The 27,051-nt window shown below is 42.6% G+C and overlaps 1 long non-coding RNA gene across 1 annotated transcript; it reads right to left on the bottom strand.

Moving 5' to 3' along the window:
* Window positions 1–9,569: 9,569 nt before the first annotated feature.
* LOC139034842 (uncharacterized) lies at window positions 9,570–26,819 on the bottom strand. Its single transcript, XR_011487430.1, has 3 exons — window positions 26,683–26,819; window positions 16,962–17,123; window positions 9,570–9,976 (listed from the first exon to the last, which is right to left on the bottom strand). It is a non-coding gene; the product is annotated as an uncharacterized lncRNA (long non-coding RNA).
* Between the last annotated feature and the right edge of the window lie 232 nt (window positions 26,820–27,051).

The raw sequence follows: 27,051 nt of genomic DNA, 5'->3' as shown, positions 1-27,051 counted from the left end.
GATACATCCATCTGAATGCAGAGTTCCAAAGAATAGCAAGGAGAGATAAGAAAGCCTTCCTATGATCAATGCAAAGAAATAGAGGAAAACAATTGAATGGGAAAGACTAGAGACCTCTTCAAGAAAATTAGAGATACCAAGTGAACATTTCATGCAAAGATGGGCACAACAAAAACAGAAACAGTATGGATCTAACAGAAGCAGAAGATATTAAGAAGAGGTGGCAAGAATACACAGAAAAACTATACAAAAAAGATCTTAATAACCCAGGTAATCATGACGCTGTGATCACTCACATAGAGCCAGACATCCTGGAATGTGAAGTCAAGTGGGCCTTAGGAAGCATCAGTACGAGTAAAACTAGTGGAGATGATGGAATTTCAGTTGAGCTATTTCAAATCCTAAAAGATGATACTATGAAAGTGCTGCACTCAATACGCCAGCACATTTGGAAAACTCAGCAGTGCCCATAGGACTGGAAAAGGTCACTTTTCATTCTAATCACAAAGAAAAGCAATCCCAAAGAACGTTCAAACTACCGCACAACTGCACTCATCTCCCCCTAGCAAAGTCATGCTCAAAATTCTCAAAGCCAGGCTTCAACAGTACGTGAACTGAGAACCCAGATGTTCAAGCTGGATTTTAAAATGGCAGAGAAACCAGACATCAAATTGCCAACATCCATTGGATCATAGGAAAAACAAGAGAATTCAGAAAAACATCTACTTCTGCTTCAATGACTATGCTAAAGCATTTGACTCTGTGGATCACAACAGATTGTGGAAAATTCTTCAAGAGATGGGAATACTAGACCACCTTGCCTGCCTCATTAGAAATCTGTATGCAGGTAAAAAAGCAACAGTTAGAACCGGACATGAAACAACGGACTGGTTCCAAATTGGGAAAGGAGTACTTTAAGGCCGTATATTGTCACCCTGCTTATTTAACTTATATGCAGAGTACATCGTGTGAAATGCTGGACTGGATGAAGCACAAACTGAAATCAAGATTGCCAGGAGAAATATCAATAACCTCAGATATGCAGATGACACCACCCTTATGGCAGAAAGCAAAATGGAACTAAAGAGCCTCTTGATGAAAGTGAAATAGGAGAGTGAAAAAGCTAGCTTAAAACTCAACATTCAAAAAACTAAGATCATGGCAACTGGTCCCATCACTTCATAGCAAATAGATGGGGAAACAATGGAAATAGTGACAGATTTAATTTTCTTAGGCTCCAAAATCACTGCAGATAGTGACTGTAGCCATGAAATTAAAAGATGCTTGCTCCTGGGAAGAAAAGCTATGACCAATTTGGACAGCATATTAAAAAACAGAGCCATTACTTTGCCAACAAAGGTCCATCCAGTCAAAGCTATGGTTTTTACAATAGTCGTGTATGGATGTGACAGTTGGAATATAAAGAAAGCTGAGTGCCAAAGAATGGATGCTTTTGAACTGTGGTGTTGGAGAAGACTCTTAAGAGTCCCTTGGACTGCAAGGAGATCAAACCAGTCCATCCTAAAAGAAATCAGTCCTGAATATTCATTAGAAGGACTGATGCTGAAGCTGAAGCTCCAATACTTTGGCCACCTGATGCGAAGAACTGACTCATTGGAAAAGACCCTGATGTTGGAAAAGATTGAAGGTGGGAGGAGCAGGGGACGACAGAGGATGAGATGGTTGGATGGCATCACCGCCTCAGTGGACATGAGTTTGAGCAAGCTCCAGGAGTTGGTGAGGGATGGGGAAGCCTGGCGTGCTGCAGTCCGTGGGATCACTAAGAGTCGGACATGACTGTGTGACTGAACTGAACTGAACTGATAATCAGATGAGAAATCAGCCAATGGGAGGGAGTCAGCAATGACAGCTATGAAGGAACTAGTAGACAAGAACATTAAAACAAGTGCTATAACCCTATGTTTCAGAATTTAAATGAAACATGTATAGAATTAAATGAGAAATAAAAAAGAAACAAAAGACATTTCTAGAGATGGAAATGCAATATATGAAGTTAACATCACTTGTTTGTATTAATAGTACAAAATTAGACACTGCATAACAAGAGATCAAACAATTTGAAGGTATAAAAATGGAATCTCTCTAAAATAAATACATAGCAAGAAAGACTTGTGGGAAATAAATCTGCAAGAAATATAGACTGGTTTAACACACATTTAATTAGAGGCCCCAAAGCAAGTAAGGAGTAGGGAGGAGAAAGTACATTTGAAAAGTTAATGGCTGAAAATTTTTCCAAATTTGAAAACTATAAACATATAGACCCAAAAAGCTCAGTGACTTCCAAACACAATTCACTTACACATACACACGCACACACACCTATTCAAATGCATCAAAATCTAATCACTAAAAATAGATGATAGAATATATTTTCTAAAATTGAAGCACAGCTGATTAACAATGTTGTATTAGTTTCAAATGTACAGCAAAGTGATTCAGTTATATACATGTATACGTTCTTTTGCCGAGTATTTTTCCATAAAGGTTATTACAAAATATTGAGTATAGTTTCCTGCGTTATAGAATAGGTCCTTGTTGTTTATCTATTTTACATATAGTAGTATGTATGTTACTCCCAAATTACAAATTTATCCCTCCCCCCACCCTTCCCTTTTGACAACCATAAAGTTTGCTTCCTATGTCTCTATTTCTATTTTGTAAATAAGTTCATTTGTATCAAATGTTTAGATTCTACATAAGAGTGATATCAAATGATATTTATTTTTTCTATCTGACTTACTTCACTTAGTATGATAATCTCCATGTTCATCCAGGTTAATGCAAATTGCAGTATTTCATTCTTTTTATGACTGAGCAGTATTCCATTATACATATATATCTCCTTTATCCATTTACTCATTGATGGACACTTTAGTTGCTTTCATCTCTAGACTGATAGTGGGAATATCTTGAATGTTCAGTTCAGTTCAGTTTAGTCGCTCAGTAGTATCCGACTGTATGTAACCCCATGAATCGCAGCATGCCACGCCTCCCTGTCCATCACCAACTCCCAGAGTCCACCCAAACCCATGTGCATTGAGTCAGTGATGCCATCCAACCATCTCATCCTCTGTCGTCCCCTTCTCCTCACACCTTCAATCTTTCCCAGCATCAGGGTCTTTTCAAGTGAGTCAGCTCTTCGCATCAGGTGGCCAAAGGATTGGAGTTTCAGCTTCAACATCAGTCCTTCCAATATATATTCCAATAAATATATAAATATAAATATAAATATAAATAAATAAAAATAAATATATATAATATATAGAAATATATATATAGAAAATATAGAAATATATCTTCCAGAGGCAACTGGAAGATATATTTAAAGTGTTAAAAGAAACTGGCAACTTAGAATTCTACATCCAGCAAAAATACACCTCCCCCACTCCCATCGAATTAAGGTAAAATAAAACTTTTTCAGACAAATAATTTGTCATCATCAGACCTGCACTGGTATCAAATATCAGAGAAACAATATCAAAGAAAATTCTTCAGGCTGAAGATAAATGATATCAGATGGAAACTTGGGTCCACACAAAAGAATAAAAAGCTCCGGAAATGGTAAATATGTGTTTATGAGTCAAACATGATTTTACTTTATGATTAAATTTTCATTACAAGATAATTGACTGCCAAGACTAGAGATTCTCAAGGTTTTCATCACAATCCTCCTCCTGCTGCTGCTGCTAAGTTGCTTCAGTCGTGTCTGACTCTGTGCCACACCATTGACGGCCCATTGAGCCCACCAGGCTCCCCTGTCCACAGGATTCTCCAGGCAAGAATCCTGGAGTGGGTTGCCATTTCCTTCTCCAACAATCCTCCTAAGCAACCTTTTTAGGCATTTCAATCTAATTATCCCCCATGATAAGGGAGCAACGTCATCTGTGTTAAGAATGTATGCTCCAGCACAATAACAATAACAATGCAGTGTGGACTTAGTAATACATGTAGAAATAAAATATATAACACTGATAGCACAGAAGTAGAAGAGTTTGGAGTTTACTGTTGTAAGACTCTTACTTTATAGGTGAAGTGAGATAGTATCATTTGAAGGTGGACTGAAGTAAGTTCAAAATGAAGATGGCAACCTTCAATAATTCTCTGAAAAGATAACATGTATATGTTATCCTGAAATACATAAAAAGGATAATATGTCACACAGAAATATTTTATCATATACTCAGGAGGCTCAGAGCATATGAACCTGAATTCTATGGTCCTGAATTGTATTTGGTGGTAGTTGTAGATTTTTCATCTATATGTGTACACAATACCTGTCCACACTTTCTTTTGATCCTTCATTAAATTTTGAAATTAAATATAACCTGCAGATAAGTAATATCTAACATTTGGATAATAAGAAATCCGTGATATAACCATGAGATGTTTAGACTAGTCTCTTCCAAATTTTTCTCTTTTCAGTTCAGTTCAGTTCAGTTCAGTCACTCAGTCGTGTCTTACTCTTTGCGACCCCATGAATCGCAGCACGCCAGGCCTCCCCGTCCATCACCAACTCCCGGAGTTTACTCAAACTCATGTCCATCAAGTCGGTGATGCCATCCAGCCATTTCATCCACTGTCGTCCCCTTCTCCTCCTGCCTCCAATCCCTCCCAGCATCAGGGTCTTTTCCAATGAGTCAACTCTTCGCATCAGGTGGCCAAAGTATTGGAGCTTCAGCTTCAGCATCAGTCCTTCTAATGAATATTCAGGACTGATTTCTTTTAGGATGGACTGGTTGGATCTCCTTGCAGTCCAAGGGACTCACAGGAGTCTTCTCCAACACCACAGTTTAAAAGCATCAATTCTTCTGCACTCAGCTTTCTTTACAGTCCAACTCTCACATCCATACATGACTACTGGAAAAACCACAGCCTTGACTAGGTGGACCTTTGTTGGCAAAGTAATGTCTTTGCTTTTTAATATGCTGTTTAGGTTGGTCATAACTTTCCTTTCAAGGAGGTAAGTGTCTTTTAATTTCATGGCTGCAGTCACCATCTGCAGTGATTTTGGAGCCCAAGAAAATAAAGTCTGCCACTGTTTCCACTGTTTCCCCATCCATTTGCCATGAAGTGATGGGACCAGTTGCTATGATCTTAGTTTTCTGAATGTTGAGCTTTAAGCCAACTTTTTCACTGTCCTCTTTCACTTTCAGCAAGAGGCTCTTTAGTTCCTCTTTGCTTTCTGCCATAAGGGTGGTGTCATCTGCATATCTGAGGTTATTGATATTTCTCCTGGCAATCTTGATTCCAGCTTGTGCTTCTTCCAGCCCAGCATTTCTCCTGATGTACTCTGCATATAAGTTAAATAAGCAGAGTGACAATACAGAGCCTTGACATACTCCTTTCCTGATTTGGAACCAGTCTGTTGGTCCATGTCCAGTTCTAACTGTTGTTTCCTGACCTGCATACAGATTTCTCAGGAGGCAAGTTAGGTGGTCTGGTATTTTCAAGGTTGGGGTTAGCAGATGTAAACTATTATACATAGAATGGATACACAACAAGGTCCTACTGTATAGCACAGAGAATTATATTCAACATCCTCCAATAAACCATCATGGAAAAGAATATTTTTTAAAAATGTCTGTATGTATAAGTGAATCACTGCTATACAGTAGAAATTGACACATTATAAATCAACTATACCTCAGTAAAAATTTTTTAAAATTCTTTTTTTACTTTGTCAGGTATGACATTAAAAGAAAAAATTGACAACTCTGCCTCTTCTGGTGCCTGTTTGGTCTTGCGGAAGGAACAGTACCAGTTCCAGGCTTAAAATCAACATTGTAAGTTGCTACAGATCCACACATTTGTAGTAATGGCATAAAAGCAGACCTGGGGACAATAATCACCAAGCCCAGAATAGTTCTTGCCCCTGGGAAGACAGAAGATGTCTTGGACCTGAGAGGGGTACACGGAGACCTTTGATTCCAGCTACTGAGCAACAACTATGATATTTTAATTAAAAAAAAATAATTGAAAGGAGATACAGCAAAATCTGAGGATTTCTCAAAGCCCTGCAGTGACTACATTTGCTGTTGTTCAGTCACTAAGTCGTGTCTGACTCTTGGGGACCCCATGGACTGTAGCACTCCAGGCTTCCCTGTCCTTCACTGTCTCCCAGAGTTTGCTCAAATTCATGTCCAGTGAGTCACTGATGTCATTCAACCATCGCATCCTCTGTTGCCCCGTTCTCCTTTGGCCTTCAGTCTTTCCCAGCATAAAGGTCTTTTCTGAAGAGTCAGCTGTTTGCGTCAGGTGGCCAAAGTATTGGGGTTTCAGCTTCAGCATCAGCCTTTCCAATGAATATTCAGCTTTTATTTCCTTTAGAATTGACCGGTTTGATCTTGCTGTCCCAGAGACTGTCAAGAGTGACTGCATGGGTGTTTGTTGTCACTGAATAGTCTATGTCACTATTTGTTAATAAAGTGATGTTTTCCAAACTTCAAGTCAGCTATGTGCCCCATAACAAAACCTTTTTAAAAAAAAGAGAGGGAGACCTTCCTTGGTGGTCCAGTTTGGTAGGGGAAGTACTGTATGCCACACAGTGCAGCCAAAAACAAAACAAAAGAGAAAATAATAGAAAATATTAGAATACTTAGAGGGAAAGTTAAATATTGTTTTGTATAACTTTTAATTCAGGGTTTACTGTATGGCTGTATAAAATATATTTCTTCCCGAGGGTTATGCACAAAAACATAATACACAAAGTTACTGGGGCTTCCTTGCTGGCTCAGTGGTAAAGAATCCGCCTGCCCACGCAGGAGACGTGGGTTTGATCCCTGATCTGGGAAGATCCCACAAGGCGCGGAGCAACTAAGCCCATGTGCTGCAACTACTGAGCCCGCCGCGTCGCAGCTACCGAAGCCCGCTCACCCGAAAGCCCATGCTCTGCTCCAAGAGAAGCTACCGCAGTGAGAAGTCCACGCGCCGCAACGAGAGTGACCCCCGCCCTCTGCAACTAGAGAAAAGGCCCAGCACAGCCATAAATAAATAAGGAAAATCATTTTAAAATACGTATACAAAGTTATTGTCCAAACATATTACATAGGTTGAACAAAATTCTTCTTATGTCTGTACCTAAGTGATTTTACTGTGTTAGTATTAAACAGTTACAGGACACAGTATGATACTTTATTTCATAGTCAGTCACGGCTATAGAAATACAATCCAGAGAAGAAATTATAGTTTGAAAGGCCTTTGCATTCTTCTTTAAAACATTTCAAATTAAATACTGTTTTAAGAGCTGAAGTTTGCAACGGACTAAAAGTTAGCCTGGGTTGGGGATGTGGTGAGGTGAGGCCTCATGTGGGATTCTGTTTCTCGTTACTATCACCCTCACTGCAAAAGGACATGGCTCCACGGAGAACTGATGTCAACTATTAATGGCTTCATTGACTGAGCCATATTATTAGCTTTATTCTGTGGTATAAGTATTTCACAGGAACAAGGAAATTTTTAGTTGCTCTCTTTGTGATGTTAAATCTTTAGTCTCATTTATCAATACCTGGAGGTGCAATGAAGGTAGTCATTGGGCCCTTGAGCGTAGAAATGGATTTGGTTGTTGTTTTTTTTCCTTTTTTTGATCCCAGTATGTTTTGATTGGAAATGTCCTTGCAGTGAACTCCTGTTTCCATGAGGTAGAGTGGGCCTTCAGCACTTGAAATCAAAGGAGCCACAACTAAGGCAGTGTGAACTGGTTTGAATACACACGTGTTACAAGCGTGAAAACCGGCAGTAGAAAGACCAGCCGGGAGAGGAGTATTGCAAAGTTCAATCAAAGTAAACATGAACGGGAAGAAGGAGCAAGGGAGGCAGAGGCAGGAAAGGACCGATGGAAAGAAATGGACATTTGGATATTAAACGGGCAGTTGGGGCTCCTGGTCTCAGAGGTGGGCCCCCAAATGTCTCTAAGCATGAGGATAACCATACAAACAGGAGAGTGATGGATCATACAGGGAACAGATGGTCCCCTTGGGTCCTCCTGAGAAGAACTGACTTTGGCCACCTTGAAAACGGACAGGGATGAAGGTGAAATGGACAATTACAACTTAAACTTTAAATACTTCTCCACAGATCCATGTTCCCAGAAAAGACCACTGGAAGCATAGCGAATATATAAAGAGTGAAATCAGATGCTCTGAACACTCAACAAGCACCCTCCCCCTCCACCTCCTACTCACTCCTCTAAATAAGAAGGCATGCATGGATATACAGAGCCTTTGGGGGCTATTGGAGAGCACCCAAGATGCTTTATTTTCCTGCACACATGCTTTCAACCTATTTGGAAAATATTCTACTTTGAGAGAATGTTTCTTACTTTTAAATCTACCACATAATTTTTAAGAAAACAAAAACCACTCAGTATATAATTGTGTGTAGTTTTTCTTTGTCTGTTTTTGCTTTGCCACGCTGTTCTGCATGTGGGGTTTTAGTTCCCCCACCAGGGATGGAACCTGCACCCTCTTGCAGTGGAAACTCAGAGTCTTAACCACTGGACCTCCAGGGAAGTCCTGTAGTTTTGTTTTCTAATATAAAAGAAAGCTATAGATCTTAGGATATTTTATTTTGGATTGCACCATTGGAGATAAATTGAACACAAGCACAAGGTTGTTATTTTCATTCAAGGGAAGGTGGGGACATACACCCCTGGCATGTTTTAATGCACACACTAGCTGCACAGTACACAAAAGCTGCTCCCATTAGTGGTGACTGCCTTTGGAGTGACACTTCTGGATCTCCAATTTAAGAAGCATCTTCCTACTTTTAAGTGTTGATAGAAGGTGATGGCAACCCACTCCAGTACTCTTGCCTGGAAAATCCCATGGACGGAGGATCCTGGTGGACCGCAGTCCATGGGGTCTCAAAGAGTCGGACACGACTGACGAACTTCACTTTCACTTTTCACTTTCATGCATTGGAAAAGGAAATGGCAACCCACTCCAGTGCTCTGGCCTAGAGAATCCCAGGGACGGGGGAGCCTGGTGGGCTGCCGTCTATGGGGTCACACAGAGTCGGACACGACTGAGGCTACTTAGCAGCAGCAGCAGCAGCAGGAGTTTTGTGTTATTTCCAAGGCAATCCCTTGAAAAAATTTCCATTGATATTTTTAGAATTACTTATCATGGAAAAATTTAAATATGTAGAAAAGTACACAGACTCATACGATGAACCCCAGCGACCCAGATTCAACAATTATCAGCTCAAGGTCAACTTGTTTCATCTATGCCCTCACCCACTTCCTACCCTGTGGCATCATTTAGAAGCAAATCCTGACATCATATCATTTCAGGCATCAATATTTCAATATGTAACTCTGAAGACAGAGACTTTTTAAATTATTTTTTAAACAAAATATTATTTTAAAATAATATTATTTTTTATTTTGCATTGGGGTATACTGATTAACAGTGTTGTGATAGTTCTAGGTGAACAGTGAAGGGACTCAGCCATACATATACATGTATCCAATCTCCGCCAAACTCCCCTCCTATCCAGGCTGCCAGATAATATTTTTTTTTCAATCTTGAAAACACTTCAATAATAGCCTATTGTGCCTAGTATAAAGACAAGAATTTTAATGTTTTTCATTTTAAAAGACTTTTATCAAAGTATAGTTGATTTGCAGTACTACATTAGTTTCAGGTATACAGCATAGTGATTCAATACTTTTATAGACTGTTATTGTCCAGTCACTCAGTTGTGTCTGGCTCTGCAAACATTCGTGCTTCCCAGCATATTGTACATTGCAGCACATTAGGCTTCCCTGGCCTTCACCATCTCCTGGAGCTTGCTCAAACTCATGTCCGTCGAGTTGGTGATGCCATCCAACCATCTCCTCCTCTGTCTTCCCCTTTTCCTCCTGCCTTCAGTCTTTCCGAGCATCAGGGTTTTTTCTAATGAGTTGGCGCTTTGCATCAGGTGCCACATAATATTGAGCAGAGTTACACATGCTACACTGTAGGGAGAAGAACTCTTTTTAAAACAAAACATATCCGAAGTTCCATTCTTGTTTCTAAAGGTTAATTATTTCATAATTTCAAATACAGTCAGCATATGTATAGTCAGTAATTCAAACCAGATCACTTTTTGAGGAAAGCTCTCAACTTGCACCAACAGTAAGACAGTGTGGTCTGCCTTCTGTCTGCGGAAGGAAGGGCTACGAGTTTAAACAAGGAGGTGCGTGTGTCCTAAGTCACTTCAGTCGTGTCCAGCTTTGTGGCCCCATGGACTGTAGCCCGCCAGGCTCCTCTGTTCGTGGGATTCTCCAGACAAGAACACTGGAGTGGGCTGCCATGCCCTCCTCCAGGGGATCTTCCCGACCCAGGGATTGAACCCACATCTCTTATGTCTCCTGCATTGGCAGACAGGTTCTTTACCTCTATCGCCACCTGGAAAGCCCAAAATGAGGAGGAGGGTGGGCCAAAGGGAAATATGATTGTATCTGGATTTGTGAGGACTCTGACTGCAGGTCAAGGGTAGATTAAACAACCATAGAAGGATCCTGTATCCCAATAGTAGTGGAGTGTCTCAGGAGACTGAATGGCGCTGAGGTGAGCTTGGCCCCAGAGGGGACCAAACTGGGAAACGAAACGAGTCACTCCAGGGAGTCCTCTTTCTCAGACAACTCTCCTCTCTCCCTGCTAGACTTCTAGGCTACTCCTTCCTCAGGAGTAAAGAAACGCAACGTTAAAGTTCTGGTTTTCCTCCTTCTCTGTACGAGAAAGGCAGCTCACACTGAGATGGCAATATCTTAATTATCATTGCAAGTTTCCAGGAAAAGGGCTCCAATCGGGCCAGTTTGGGTTAAGTGGCCATTCTCGGTCCAAACGCCAGTGGCTGAGGCAGTGGGACACACGTTACAGACATGGGCCAGTGTGTTTGTTAAGCAGGGCTTACCCAGTGGTCTGGCGGGTGGGCAGAATCTCTGAGAGGTGGCCAAGGACCACTACCCATGGGCTGGGTCGTTGCCCAGAGGTGTGGAAAGCAAGGGTATCTCTAGAGCTAAGTGATCCACGTGGACCACTGCCCGCAGGTGGGAGGGCAGGTCTCTCTCCCCACGTGACCACAGGTGTCCTCCCCAGGGGAAGGGTGCTGTTTGGGCTGGGCTGTCAGACCCAACAGACCCTCGCTTCCCTCCCCCTCAGCAGGGTTTCAGAACAAAGAATCACCTGCAGTTTCTTCTCAGGGGATCCCAAGGTGAGCCTGTGAGCAAAGGCTTATCTGCCTCTAGTTCAGTCCTGACCCATGGTGGGGCAGTGGGGGACAGGGGGGTGTGCAGGAGAAAATACTTCAACTGCTGTCTGTCTCCAGCCCAACACAGGTGAGACTCCTCGACATGAAAGCAGGGCTGAGACAGGTAAAGATGAGGGCACAGTGTCAGATGTGGAGATGAAACACAGTGGGAAGCTTAGAAGGAATTAAAACTAATTCAGCGGAAGTAACTAGACAGCAAGGCCCTCATCTTCATCTTTCTTTCCTTCCTACTTCTTCCTTCCTTTTTTCCTATCTGTCTCCCCCTCTCCCTTCCCTCCCTCCTTTCCTTCTTTTTTTTTTTTTCCTTCTTTCTTCAGTGTTCCTTCACCTGTGTTTTGAGGACCTGCGGCATAAAGATCACTTGTCAGCTCATTGGAGGTTCAGACTCTAGCCTTCCTTCCCGGGCGTTCAGTTTGGCAGCGTTGGGGCCCAGCCTGGGAACCTGCTTTTTTAACAAGTTGGGAGATTCTGACATGCAACGCAACAAGTATGAGAACTGCTTGCTGTGGACAGGAACCCCAGTCAAGTTGCCTCCAGAATGTTCCGTTCATTCTTCTGCCTTTGACCGAGATGACTTTTCCCAATATAATTGCTCACATGTCTGTGGTGGTGGTGGTGATGAGTATAACCAGCATGCCACAGTTGTCAGTGAAGGCATTTAAGTCTACACCCTAAATACCCCTCCTCCTGCCCCGGGAGCCGCCCTAAACAGCTGTCTGGCTCAAGAAAAGCTCAGGAAGTTCTCCTGGGCTCCCAGGCACACCACCATCCCCCCAGTGTGTTTGTTCCCCTCCATCTGACATACTAATATTCTTGGACATGGCGTTGGTATTGCGAGTAGACGAATAAAATAATTATGCTTTGAAATCGTACGTTGCAATTTTGGAAACCTGGCTTAATGCAACAGTATCTTGATGTGTATATCAAAGCACCTTGTTTGGGAGACAATAGAGGGGGTGTGGGTTCAATCCCTGATCAGGCAGCTAAGATCCCACATGCCCCAAGGCTAAGAAACCAAATACATAAAATCAGAAGCAATATTGTAACAAATTCAATAAAGACTTTAAAAATGGTTGTATAAGAAATGTTTAAAAAAAAAACTACAGTGGCTACAATGAATATTAGAAGTGAGGCAATCTGTCTGTGCAACAGGCCGGTCCTGAAAGAATGATCTCTTATAATATCTCCTTTTGACAAAAACAGAGTTGTTGATATACAATTTATGTATCATAATTGTCACTCATTATAAGGATACAGTTGACTTCAGTTTTAGTGAATTACCAACAGCACAATCTGGTGTTTCAACACTTCCATTGACCTGAAAAGTTGCCTTTGCCTGTTTGCTTCCTACTCCCACCTGTGGCCCCAGCAACTGCCGATCTACCTTGTCTCTATAATTTTGCATTTGATAGAAATTTTGCCTAAGTGGAATCATCCAGTGTGCAGTCTTTGCATCTGACTACTTCACTTAGTGAAAGCTTCTGAGATCCATATAGGCTGTTCCGTAGATCAGAAGTTTGCTCTTTTTTTATTGCTGAGTAGTATTCCACCAGGCAGATCCGCTCAGTCTTTTGATTTGCTCTCAACTCTCAGAAACAGAATGTTTTCACATTGGCATGGTTGGAGCCTTCCCAGGAGTAGAAACTCCAAGCCTGGACAATTCCCTCCTGCCTCTGCGTTGTCAGTTGAGTAAACCCGCACATCCTTTTGATTGTGCGAGCTGGCAGAGAATATGAGAGGATGGTTTTCTTAGTGTGGGTTCAATACTCAGCTGGTGTTCTCAGATTTCAACTAAAGATATCTAATTTTCAGTGAAAAATCATTGCATGTCTTTTTTTATTTACATTTTTTTTCCAGTTATTTTTCATTTATTTAGTTTTGGTTGCATTGGGTCTTTGCTGCTGCTCACGGGCTTTCTCCAGTTGTGGCGAGCAGGGGCTAACCCCTCGTGGTGGTGTGCTGGCTTCCCATTGCAGTGGCTTCTCCTGTTGAGGAGTTCAGGCTCTAGGCACACGAACTTCAGCAGTTACAACATGCAGGTTTAGTAGTTGCAGCTCTTGGCCTCCAGGGTGCTGGCTCAGCCACGGCGGAGCACAGGCTGAGTTGCTCCTCGGCATGCGGCATTTTCCCGGACCAGGAATCGAACCAGTGTCTCTCACATCAGCAGGCAGATTCTTATCCACTGCACCACCAGGGAAGTCCTGTATATCTTTTTTTAAAAGACATCATTGTTTCCACAAGCTTTTTTCTGAAACATGCCAGTGTCATTTATCAGGTCATAGCACTTATAACATGCCTATGAATTTGATCACAATTTTATATGTATTTTACCATAAGAAGATCAATGTAAAAACACGTGCCACATATTTTATAGTTACTTTGTTCAATTCACAGGACCGGGCTGCAGCCCCTAAACCTGGTAAAAACTTGATATTCTGTGGACGTGCTCTATGCATCTATTTTCGAGTGCATATTCTCTGGTTCAGATATCTTTGTGAGTATACTGCTTTGGAATTATCCACTCAGCTTCCGAGGCATTCTCTAAACACTTTCTGACATAGCCAACATTCCGGGGTATTTGAGGGAGAGCTGAAGCTGAAGCCCTCACCCCACCATCCATTTCCAGCTGCACAGCTGAGCAGCCCAAAGAGGAAAGAGCATCTAGTGGTTTAGAGAATTTAGTTCAGTTTGCCCTGGAGGTCTTTATTTTTAACAGTATGATTAACAATATCTCTGACAACACAGGAAATTAGACACATGTTTACTAAGTGCTTCTTTTGAAAGAGGCACAATGCTAGGGTAACAAAGCAATGATTTATATACTTCATTCATTAAAAAGAAATTTCAGCACCAACTATGTGCTCAGTGGGGTAGGAGACACAAAGCTGAGTGATTCTCAAATTCAAGGCCTGACAGCCTACAAGAGGAGATGTGACTTCAGTGTTATTCCTTAGATGATTTGTGTTTGCTCATGAACTTTGAACATCTACATGATCTTTCTTTGGTTTTGTTGTTCAGTTGCTTAGTTATGTCCCACTCCTTGTGACCTCAAGGACTGCAGCACATCAGGCTTCCCTGTCCTTCACTATCTCCCAGAGTTGGCTCAAACTCATGTCATTGAGTCGATGATGCCATCCAACCACATCCTCTGTTGCCCCCTTCTTATCCTGCCCTCAATCTTTCCCAGCATCAGGGGCTATTTCCAATGAGTTTGCTGTTTGCCACAGGTGGCCAAAGTATTGGAGCTTCAGCTTCAGCATCAGGCCTTCCAATGAATATTCAAGGTTGATTTCCTTCAGGATGGACTGGTTTGATCTCCTTGCTGTCCAAGGTTTGGTTTGGTTTTAGTTTCTGCATTACTCTAGAGACAGAAATCTTTTGCTTCACCAGAATACAAGTTTCTTTGCAATCAGAAGAGCACAAGTTAAGTGGATCCCGTTGTTTTCTGAGGATGCATCTAGACATGTTTGCAGTTTAGGAGATCTTTCATCTTACCCTTGATGATACAAAACTTCTGTAACCATCACAGAGGACACACCAAATATTGAGAACAACTTGGGTGCTGGTTATGCCTTTGCTGTTAACTAGCAAGGTGACCTTTGGCACCTACTTCGATGTTCCTGGGGCCTTGGCTCTTTCATCTGGAGGAACGGCATGTCAATAAGATTTTAGGTTCTTTTTAGCAAGAGGATACCATGAGGCTTTTTTCACTGAGGACACAAATTCCTGTCTAACCCATGTCTAATAATTACTGCCATGTAAGCTTCCTAAGTGGGCTTCCCTGATGGGCTGTAGTCCATGAAGTCACAAACAGTCAGCATGACTTAGCGATTACACAACAACAGCCTTTGTGACTCAGCTGGTAAAGAATCTGCCTGTAGTGAGGGAGACCTAGGTTCCATCCCTGTGTTGGGAAGATCCCCTGGAGAGGGGAAAGGCTAACTACTTCAGAATTCTGGCCTGGAGAATTCCATGGACCATACAGCCCATGGGGTCACAAAGAGTCGGACACGACTGAGTGATTTTCACTTTGACTTTAAGGCTTTATTACTTTTCCATTCGTTGGGTTTTATACATCTTTTCTTTCCATCAGTTGGTAATGGAACAAAGTAAGAAACACATTGACACGATTGAAGTCTTAAATACTGACTTTGATGGGGGCATTATTGAGAAAATTAACTTTCATATTTCATGGTTTAGTCGCTCAGTCATGTCCAACTCTTTGCGACCCCATGGACTGTAGCCCGCCAGGCTCCTCTGTCCACGGGATTCTCCAGGCAAGAATACTGGGGTGGGTTGTCATGCCCTCCTTCAGGAGATCTTCCCAACCCAGGGGTCGCACCCATGTCTCCTGCATTGCAGGCAGATTCTTTACGTCTGAGCCATAGGGAAGTCCATAGACATACATATATCCCTTTCTACCATGAAAATGAGAAAATCAAGTCATTAACATAGGAAAATTAGAAGTAAGACTTTTGGGTTTCAGTGTCATTTTTTCCATTCTCTGCCAACCTTCAGTTTCAAGACTGGTAGACCATGAAGAAGGTAACAGATTATACTGTGTCTCAGTGCCTTGCTGTTATTAAATAAAGGAAAGATAAAAATCCCTGTCTTCATAATGTAAAAAGTAGTATTTGTTCATCTTTTATTTTTTAATGATAAACTTCTTAGATAACTACAAAAGCTGGGATGAAGTCTTTATGAAGAACAAACCATGATAAAACACCAAAATCATAAAAATTTAAAAATTCTCTACCATTTGATACTGTGAGGACACATGAAATGATGGGCTTAGTTGGGAAGGGCACGCACTTACACTCAGGCTTACCTCTTGACTGGCTCTCACCCTCAGGCAGAAAAATTAAAACATGAGGCCATTTGTGAAACTTGGAGACTGAAGTACAACCATCAGGCGGCGCTGCCTTTGCCTGGGGTACGGAAGCGGACCCCAGATTATCAGTTCATCAGAGAGGGCTTCCTTGGCACCACAGCATCCCCTGTTTACAGACTGGTTGGCTTCCCCACCCTCACTCCCAGTTCACCTCTCCCTTGGACTTTGCAGGAAGTAAAAAGGAAGCAGCCCATGCTGCTCCACATTCTGAATTTTTAAACCATTTTTCCCGACACTCAGCCTTGGTCAGCAGGCAGTATGCCTTCTAAGGTAACACTGGGGAACCTCCCTGGTGGTTCAGTGGTGGGGGAGGCACTTTGCAGCATCGGGGCATGGGTTTGATCTCTGCTGGAGGAACTGGAATCCCACACACCTTACAGCAGCTGGGTCCCCGTGCCTCAGCTTGCTGAGGCATGCATCATACAGCTAGAGAGTCTGTGAGCTGCAGCAAAGACCCCGTGTGCTGCAGCTAAGACCCAACACTGCCAAACAAATAAATATTAAAAAAAAAATAAGTAAAGGTAATACTGGGAACATGCAACCAAATGTCTGGTTGCTATGTACTAAGAGCTGCCGTGTTTCCTACCTGCAGTAACCGAGTCCTCACCATCCCACTGCTACCTCAGTGCCGCAGTTGAGCTTCCTCAGGTCCTGTCACCCCTATCTTCCTTCCAGGTACCCAACTCTGTATTAGGTATGACCAGAGTCAGTTGCCAGTGCCAGAAAGCACAAAATAACAGACACTTCAGCAATCGTAGCGGGGCTTTCCTGGTGGCTCAGTCAGTAAAGAACTCACCTGCCAATGCAGGAGACAAAGGTTTGATTCCTGGGTCGGGAAGATCCCCTGGAGAAGGAAATGGCAAGCCACTCCAGTACTCTTGCCTAGAGAATCCCATGACAGAGGAGCCTGGCGGGCTACAGTTCATGGGGTGGCAAACAGTCAGACACCACTGAGCGACTGAAAAACAACAAAGCAAGTGTGTTATTTTCTCGCGGCTGCTGTAGCAAATTACCACAATCTCAGCGGCTGGCTTAAAACAACACACATTCACTCTGTTACACAGTTCCAGACCTCCGAGTCTGAAACGAGAATTCTGCAACTAAAATCCAAGTTCATGAGCTCCTTCCGGAGGCTCCAGGGGAGAGACTGTTTCCTTGCCTTTTCCAGTTTCTATGGGCATTTCTAGAGCCTATATTCTTTGGTTTATGGCTCTTCTTTCCATTTTCAAGGTGCACCCCATTTTCCAGTATCTGAGGTTCCGACCTCCCTCTTCTAAGGACCCTTCTAATTACCTTGAGTCCACCTGGGAAATCCAGGCTAATCTCCCTGCTTCAACTTCCTTGACTTCATCACAGCTGCAAAGTCTCTCTGTCAGGTAACACATTCTTCTAGACTTTCTGCACGTTTTTTGTTTATTTAATTTAGAGACTTATCTTGCATTTATTTTGTTTGCCTGTTTCTCACAGCTGCAATCATATTACAGATAAAATTCCGAATTCTTCAATTTTCATTTGAGCACAACTATTTTTCTATGTTAGCATATGATCTGCATAACCATATTATTTAGCTTCTGACATCAATTTCTGGAAACATAATTTATATAAAACAAAACATATCCTCCATGCATATGGAAGTCTGGCGAGCTGCAGCCCATGGGGTCGCAAAGAGTGGACACAATTGGGCGACTGAACAACCACCATGGATGTACAGTTTGAGGAGCTTTAAAGCTTTAACATGAATAACCCGTCTGACTATCTCCCACTCAAGATAAAGATTATTTCCTTCATTTTAAAAAGTTCCTCCTGCCTGTAGTCAGCCCCCCAACCACAGGTATCCAGTGATCCATTTTATGTCTCCACTGCTTGGTTTTTGCCTGTGTGCAACTTATGTTAAGTATATAGTCTTAGAGTCAGCTTTTTCTGCTCAGCGTGTCTTAAGATTCATCCTTGCTGTTGCATGTGTCAGTAACTTGTTTTTTATATGGATAAGTAGTGGTCTACTGTGCTGACATACTATCTGTGTGTCCACTCATCACTTCATGAAAATTTCAGTCGCTTCCAATTTTTGTCTATCATGAATAATGTTACTATGAACATGCAAGTACAAGTCTTTGTGTAAATATACATTTTCATTTTCTTGGGTAAACACCTAGGATCATGTTAAGCCATATCAGAAGTGTATGTTTAGCTTTACAAGAAATTGCCAAATTGTTTTAAAACCGTTTTACAAAATGTTTGTTTCATTTTGCATTCCCATCAGCAAGTGAAGTTCCCAGTTTCTCCACAACCTCACCCACACTTGGTATAGACGAACTTCTTTCATTTTAGCCATGCTTATTGCATAGTATATCTTGATGTGATTTTTTTTGTTTTTTTTGGTCATGCCACACAGCCGGTGTGATCTTCATTCCCTGACCAGGGATGGAACCCATGCCTGGTGAATTGGAAGCACGGAGTCTTAACCCCTGGACCACCAGGGAAGTCTCTCTTGGCATGATTTTAATTTGCATTCCCCTAATAGTTAAAGGTGCTGATCATCTTTTTTTTTTTTTAGTAATTATTTTTATTTGCCTGCACTAGGTCTTAGTCACAGTATGTGGGATCTAGTTCCCTGGCCAGGGATCGAACCTGGGCCCCCTGCATTGGGAGCAGAGAGACTTAGCCACCAGACCACCAGAGAAGTCCCAAGATGCTGATCATCTTTAAGTGTGCTTATTGGCTATTCATATTTTCTCTTTTGTGAAGTGCCTGCTGAAATTTCTTGACCATTTATTAATATGGTTGTTTGTTAGGCAATTCAAATCCTCCAGCTTCGTTCTTTTTCAAAATTATGTTGGCTACTTTGGGTTCTTTGTATTCTCATAAAAATTTTTTAATTAGTTTGTCCATTTTTATCAAAAAGGCTACTGAGTTTATTGAAGGGGGTTGCATTGAGTAGAAGAATGGACATTTAATGATATTTAGTCTTGTACTCCAAAAACATGGAAAATTTCGCCATCAATTTGGTTATTCTGTTACTTTTGATAGCTTACGGTGAAAGATGTTGGATTTGTGATCTCCAAAGAAGATTTAGCTTTGGGACCAGGGAACAGCCTTGATCACTCAAGAGCTATTGTGTAGCAGTTTTATTAAAGTGAAAAAGGAGAGAGAAAGCTTTTGATATAGACATCAGAAAGGGGACAGAGAGTGCCCCCACTCACTAGTCGTTATCAAGGCATTCTATACTTTCACCAGATCCACGCCCCAACAAATCCTGAAAGATGATGCTGTGAAAGTGCTGCACTCAATACGCCAGCAAATTTGGAAAACTCAGCAGTGCCCATAGGACTGGAAAAGTTCACTTTTCATTCTAATCCCAAAGAAAGGCAATCCCAAAGAACGTTCAAACTACCGCACAATTGCACTCATCTCACAGGCTAGTAAAGTAATGCTCAAAATTCTCCAAGCCAGGCTTCAGCAATACGTGAACTGTGAACTTCCAGATGTTTAAGCTGGTTTTAGAAAAGGCAGAGGAACCAGAGATCAAATTGCCAACATCCGCTGGATCATCGAAAAAGCAAGAGAGTTCCAGAAAAACATCTATTTCTGCTTTATTGACTAATGCCAAAGCCTTTGACTGTGTGAATCACAATAAACTGTGGAAAATTCTTAAAGAGATAGAAATACCAGACCACCTGACCCCCCTCTTGAGAAACCTATATGCAGGTCAGGAAGCAACAGTTAGAACTGGACATGGAACAACAGACTGGTTCCAAATAGGAAAAGGAGAATGTCAAGGCTGTTTATTGTCACCCTGCTTATTTCACTTATATGCAGAGTACATCATGAGAAATGCTGGGCTGGAAGAAGCACAAGCTGGAATCAAGGCTGCCAGGAGAAATATCAATAACCTCAGGTATGCAGATGACACCACCCTTATGGCAGAAAGGGAAAAGGAACTAAAAAGCCTCTTGATTAAAGTGAAAGAGGAGAGAGAAAAAGTTGGCTTAAAGCTCAACATTCAGAAAACTAAGATGATGGCATCTAGTCCCATCACTTCATGGGAAATAGTTGAGGAAACAGCGGAAGCAGTGTCAGACTTTATTTTTGGGGGGCTCCAAAATCACTGCAGATGGTGACTGCAGCCATGAAATTAAAAGACACTTACTCCTTGGAAGGAAAGTTATGACCAACCTAGACAGCATATTAAAAAGCAGAGACATAACTTGGCCAACAAAGGTTCATCTAGTCAAGGTTATGGTTTTTCCAGTGGTCATGTATGGATGTGAGAGCTGGACTGTGAAGAAAGCTGAGAGCCAAAAAATTGCTTTTGAACTGTGGTGTTGGAGAAGACGCTTGAGAGTCCCTTGGACTGCAAGGAGATCCAACCAGTCCATCCTAAAGCAGATCAGTCCTGGGTGTTCATTGGAAGGACTGATGCTGAAGCTGAAGCTCCAGTACTTTGGCCACCTGATGCAAAGAGTTGACTCATTGGAAAAGACCCTGATGCTGGGAGGGATTGGGGGCAGAAGAAGGGGACAACAGAGGATGAGATGACTGGATGGCATCACCAACTCGATGAACATGAGTTTGAGTAAACTCTGGGAGTTGGTGATGGACAGGGAGGCCTGGCGTGCTGCGATTCTTGGGGTTGCAAAGAGTCAGACTGAGTGACTGAACTGAACTGAACTGCCCCAACAACAAATTAATAAGATTAGAACTAACAATAGAAAGGTTTTATCAGACCCACTCCCATAACATAGCCTGGAGATAACAAGATTAGTCAGAAGGTTCTTGTTAAGGAGAAACAAGTCCTGGGCAAGATACATTGTTATATTAAGTTAAAGCAATATAGAAAAAAACTTTGTCCCTCCCCCTCCCCCTCCATGGGGTGGAAATTCCCACCCCATGCTTTATTATTTATTTACGGTTAAAGCGAGTCACCTGTGTGAACACCTGTAAAATACAGCCTAGGTCTGCCCTTCCCACTTGCTGATTTCTTGTCAGGATTTTTCTGGCTATTCTTGATTATTAATTATTACAAATAAACTTATAATAAATCTGCCTGGCTCCCGAAATAAAGAGAAGATGGTATTTTTATTGGCATTGTTTTAAAATTGTAAATTAAGTAGAAGAAAATTAACATTTTGGTGATGTTGAACCTTCCTATTCAAGTCCATGATGTTTTTTCTTCCTTCAAATCTACTGGTAAATCTTTTGCAAGATATTACTAGTTTTCCTCACATAGATTTTTCATATTTTGTAAATGTATATGCCCGCCCTGATATGGCTTTTTGAAGAAGATGGGATAAAAGGACTTGTGGGGAGATAGCAAAATCTAAATAAATTTTTCTTATAAATATCAAGTCATTTAGCCTAATATCATTTACTGAATAATCCTCTGGTCTCTACAGATCTGTGATACCTCTTCTACCATATATTAAAATATTATATACTAATAGAGCATGTGATATAATAATATTATATACTAATATATTGGGATCCATTCTGAGCTATCCTGTCCAACAGATCTTATGACAGAATGATGTGGCTTTAACTCTTATAGCTTTATTATGTTTTGTGCTAAGCAGGGCTCTTTTCCCAAAATTAACTTTTTAAAATATCTTGGCTCTATTTATTTATTTTTAGTTTTTTACTTTATGGCCATGTGGGATGTGGGATCTTAGTTCCCCGACCAGGGATCACACCTGAGCCTCCTGCATTGGAAGGGCAGAGTCTTAACCACTGGATTGATAGAGAAGTCCCCCTATAATTAACTTTTTAAAAAAGATAAATCATTTTTTAGTGTTCATTATTTTTTTTCAGAAGAATTTTAACATAGGTTCATTAAATTTCCTCATTAAAAATTGTATTGAGAGGAATGAATTAAACCTAAAATTTAGTTTTATAAGACTGGACGTTTTAAAGTATTTAGATTTCCTATTCGGAAATACTATACATCTCTCCATTTTTCAAAATACAAATATCTTAATTCAGCCTTATAGCTTTATTCATGTAACTCAAGTGTATATTACATTTCAAGTATTTTAGATTCTTATTGCTATTGAGAATATAATCCCTATTTTCATTTTATTTTCTAACTGGTTATTGCTGTTAAGTAGAAATGCTTATTGATTTTTGAATATGTAGCTGTTTGAAAATTTACAGGCACAACATATAAATGGCCAAAAAAGTGACACTTTCATCTCTCTATAAATTAACCCAGTTTAGCTCTCTAGCAATCATTTCAACTGAGGATGAGGAAAAAATCAGTCTCACTATTCAGCTGGAACTCAACTGACAGTGTCTTGCCTTCTCCCTTCACATCCTCATCTCCCTCTTGGGTTCCTGCTGATGTATTCTCCCTGGGATGAAAGATGCATGGGTTCAAAAACACCCTGTACCCATAAAAACAGAAATACAGATCACTGGAACAGGAGAGCAAGTCCAGAAATAAACCCACACATCTAATCTATGACAAAGGAAAGAACACACAATGGAGAAGACAGTCCTTCAATAAGCGCTGCTGGGAAAGCTGGACAGCTACACGTCAAAGAGTGAAATTAGGGGCTTCCCTGGTGGCTCCGTGGTAAAGAATCTGTCTGCCAATACAGGACACTCAGGTTCAATCCCTGAGTCTGGGAAGATCCCACATGCCATAGAGCAACTAAATCCAAGCACCACAACTACTGAGCCTGTGCTGTAGAGTCTGGGAGCCACAGCGACTGAGCCTGAGCACCCTAGAGCCTGTGCTCCACAACAAGAGAAGCCCCCAAAACGAGAAGCACCTCGTCACACACCACAAGAAATGAGACCCTACTTGCCACAACTAGAGAAAAGCCCACACAGCTACAAAAACTCAGCACAGCCAAAGTAAAATAAATAAAAAATTTTTAAAGTGTTTAAAAAAAAGAAGAGTGAAATTAGAAGACTCCCTAACACTATACATAAAAAGAAACTCAAAATGGATTAAAGACCTAAATGTATGGCTGGATACTACAAAACTTACAGAAGAAAACATGGGCAGGACACTGATATAAATTGCAGCAAGATCTTTTTTTACCCACCTTCTAAGAGTAATGAAAACAAAAACAAAAAATGAACAAATGGGACCTAATTAAACTTAAAAATCTTTTGCACAGCAAAGGAAACCATAAACAAAATGAAAAGCTAACTCTCAGGATGCGAGAAAATACTTGCAAATGAAGCAACTGATAAGGGATTAATCTCCAAAACAAACAAACAGCTCATACAGCTCCATATTGAAAAAGCAAACAACCCAACAAAGAGTCTTAACCACTCTACCACCAGGAAAGTTCCAATAACCCTAAATATTTTTGTGGTATACATATTTTTTTTACTAAAAAAACTTTCCAGGTGGCACAATGGTAAAGAATTCACCTGCCAATGTAGGAGACGCAGGAGCCACAGGTTCAGTCCCTGGGTGGGGAAGATCCCCTGGAGGAGGACATGGTAACTCACTCCAGCATTCCTGCCTGGAGGATCCCAGGGACAGAGGAGCCTGGCGGGCTACAGTCCATGGCGTCACAGAGTCCAAGGTAGAGCCTCATTCCCCTTCCTTCTAGTATGGGCTGGAATTAGCGACTCTCTTCTAGCAGACAGAAGAAACGTGAATGAGAGAAGTCAGGCCACACAAGCCACTCTGGCTCGCTGCTTGCTCTCCCAGCTCTCACCTATTCTGGGAGAAGTCAGCTGGGAGAAGTCGCCTATGAAGAGTCCTGCCTGATGAGGCCTCCAGCCCACAGCCACGTGAGGGAGCCATCTTGCATCTTCCAGCTTTAGTCAAGTCTTCGGATGACTGTGGCCCTGACATCACGACTTCTACCACCTGAGACCTTAAGCCAGAAAAACCCAATGAAGCTGCTCCTAAGTTCATGACCCAATTTAAACTACTAACTGTTGGGGTAATTTGTTATGTAGAGTAGATATTAATATAGGGAGCTTTGGAGCTGCAAATGTCCCAAACTGGGGTGAGGCAAAGAGGTCTTTATACCCTAAATTGACTAGTCTTTACATATGGGCTGTCCCCGCCACCATCCAAGGGACCACGATTTTGGGGAAAGCAGTTTTCTCCAACTGAGAGTAAGTATTGAAGAGTGACTTAAATGAGAGATGCTGAAAGCAATACTCTAAGTCAGGGAACATGTCCTTCAGTCCTGAAAGGGTCTGAACAGAGCATCACAGCGTCCACTAAAGGATGTTCAGTGAGCCTTCTCCTCTGGTCCCAGAGAGGCACTAAGGTCATGGCTGAAAACAACACCTTACCCCATCTTCTAACAAAAGACACCACAATCAGAGACAGGCACGTTCCCCAGGGATTAATAAAAGCTTCAGATCTGGCCCAGCTTCCACGAAACACTTTCTCAATCCTCTCTGCAGTTTATATAGGAAGGCAAGGGAAGGAATCAAAGGAGGTGGCTGGCCTTGTGGAGCACACAGAATCTCTGGTGGGAAGAGATGTAATGGGGGAGGCGGTAAGATAACCTCTCCTTGATACCAGTAGGGGCTACCGGCAGGAGAGGCGGGTGTTCCACTCCCTACTTGCAAACCTGTCTAGGCAGGATTCTTGCTGATTAATTTGTCTGTATTTCAAAAGGCAGGAAGACGATTGAAGGGAGATGGCAGGGTGGAAACCAGAGACGGCGGGGCAGCTTCCAGTCTGGTCCTTTTGTGTGGTAAGGACGTGTGTTTCTCAAGAGTCAGGGGTACTCAGTGGCAGATAAATGGTCTCTGGCTGTCTTGCTGGACCCTCACCCAGAAGACTGGTATCCTGCTGGGAGTTGGCAGTGGGGTGATGGTCAAGATCAAGCTGGAAGTAGATCTTCCATGAAATCATACAGAGAGGACAAGTCCCTTCAGGCCTTCCCATATGTGTTATCCAAAGGGCCAGTTATTCAGAGAAGCAGGGATCCACTAAAAAAGAACTCTAGCAGTGGAAGATTAGATATTTGCCTCAACAGAGAAGCAGGGATCCACTAAAAAAGAACTCTAGCAGTGGAAGATTAGATATTTGCCTCAACAGAGAAGCCAGGCCTTGAAGAGATGCTAAGGAAGTGTTTGAGAGTCAGAACCATGACTTGTACCTTTATACCCTCAGAATCTAAGGTCCCTCTCAAGCCGGGAGATTGGCACTTTGACAGGGTCTGAAGCTCAGTAACTGAAATCAACCAGAAGGTCACGGTGTCACCCAAGCGGTGCTTAAGCGATAGAAGTTCAAAAGAGCAGTGACTTGAGGAAAAAAAAATGGACTGTTCTTTTCGGAAGCCATCACATTGAGAGCAGTTCAACAAACTGATTATACTGATAATTGCTGGAGCTAGAGCACTTCGCAGTGCAGCAGTGTTCGGTGAAGACTGTGTACAACCCACACAGACGAGTGAAACACAGTACACTTGTCTTCTGTGAACCAGAAATGCTGGGTTGCGCAATAACTATAAAGTAGGTTTGCTGAAGCAAACAAGTCTAGAATGTGTATTTTTGTTTGTTTTCTTGTACTGTCTACTGGGATTAACACTTTACCATTTGGAAATGCTGGGTGAGACTGGCAGAGAAGGTCCCACTTCTTGAATTGCAAATAGACTAGACAGTGATTAGTAAGTCCCTAATGAATTGTTTTTAGAATTGCTGAGTTTGAGCTGCCAGGGAAGTTACCCTAGACCGCAACGGAAGCCCTGGGGGGCAGAGAGGAGCTGAAAACTGAGATCTGAATATTGGGAAATACCTGTTATCAACCTTCAAAAGCAACTGCAGCTATAGCACCATCACGGCTGTCCTAGAAAACACCTTACATTCTCATGAGAGAAGTACTCGTGAGTCAGGAAACCGTTTTACAGAAAAATTCTCACATGATCCTGAAAGTAACGTACTTTAAGAAAAAAAGAAAATCGGAATCGAAGAATCTTAAAAACCAAAAAGCACTTCCTCGCTGTATTAAGTCAGGGACCAAAACAGTTAAAAATATGCCTGTCTTATTGGAAAGCCCCCTGTTTAAAACCTTGGAATTTTATGTCAATAAACGTAGTCGGCTGTTCTGCCTGGAGGCAGTCCTTCCGGAAAGCCATACGTTTCTTGTGTCCAGGTGAGGGGGCTCGCTAAGAATAAAAAAACTAGGCAGGTCCCTCTCAGCTTCGAGGTTATACATTTCCACGCACCGCCAAGACGCGGGGCCTGCGAGCCGCGCCTCGTCAGACTCTGCGCACGAATATGAATATTCAACGCCTAGTCCAGGGCGCGCGTCGGTGGGAGTACCCACAAGCCCCCGCGGCCCGGCGGGGCGGGGCCAGGCCGCCCGCGCTCCCTGAAGACCTAGGTGCCCGCCGGCGGGGGTGTCGGGGAAGCCCGCCAATCAGCGCTTTGCAGGCTGGGAGCGCGGGGCTGTGGAAAGGGCAGGGAGGACCGCCTCGCCGAGAATGGACACAAGGCCTATGTCCTCAGCGCCGCCGGAAGAAAGCGAGGGGTGGGAGGACTAGAGGCAACTAAAGGAAGGGATTAGAAGAGAAGGCAGTCTCCATTATCACCTCCTTAAAGGCAACGCGGTAGCGTAGCTCCGCTCGCGCCGCACAGCCTGACGGGAGCCTCAGCCTGCGGGCACGGGCTGCGCCCTCGGCGCGTCTCCGGCCCCGCCCCTCTCGCGGGGCACGCCGGGAGAGCCGAGTTTACCTCCTCCCCCTGGTCAACGGGCAAGAAGAAGAGGCATTTCCGGCCTCAAGGCTGGTCTTTACGGAAGGGGTGGGGTTTCCTCGATCCCGCCCCTCACGCCCGGGGGAGGCCGGGCCAAGAGTGACAGTCTTCGACCCGCGCTAAGGCCCGCCCCTGCGCCGGAAGGAAGAAGGATGGGGGGAGGGGGGAAGTCGTACTGGCCGCGGCAGCTGGGGTCACGTGACGCA

The sequence above is a fragment of the Odocoileus virginianus genome, chromosome 4, assembly GCF_023699985.2.
Source record: "Odocoileus virginianus isolate 20LAN1187 ecotype Illinois chromosome 4, Ovbor_1.2, whole genome shotgun sequence".
NCBI lineage: Eukaryota > Metazoa > Chordata > Mammalia > Artiodactyla > Cervidae > Odocoileus > Odocoileus virginianus.
The sequence above is the reverse complement of the archived record's forward strand: the minus strand, read 5'-3'. Positions and strand labels throughout refer to the sequence as shown.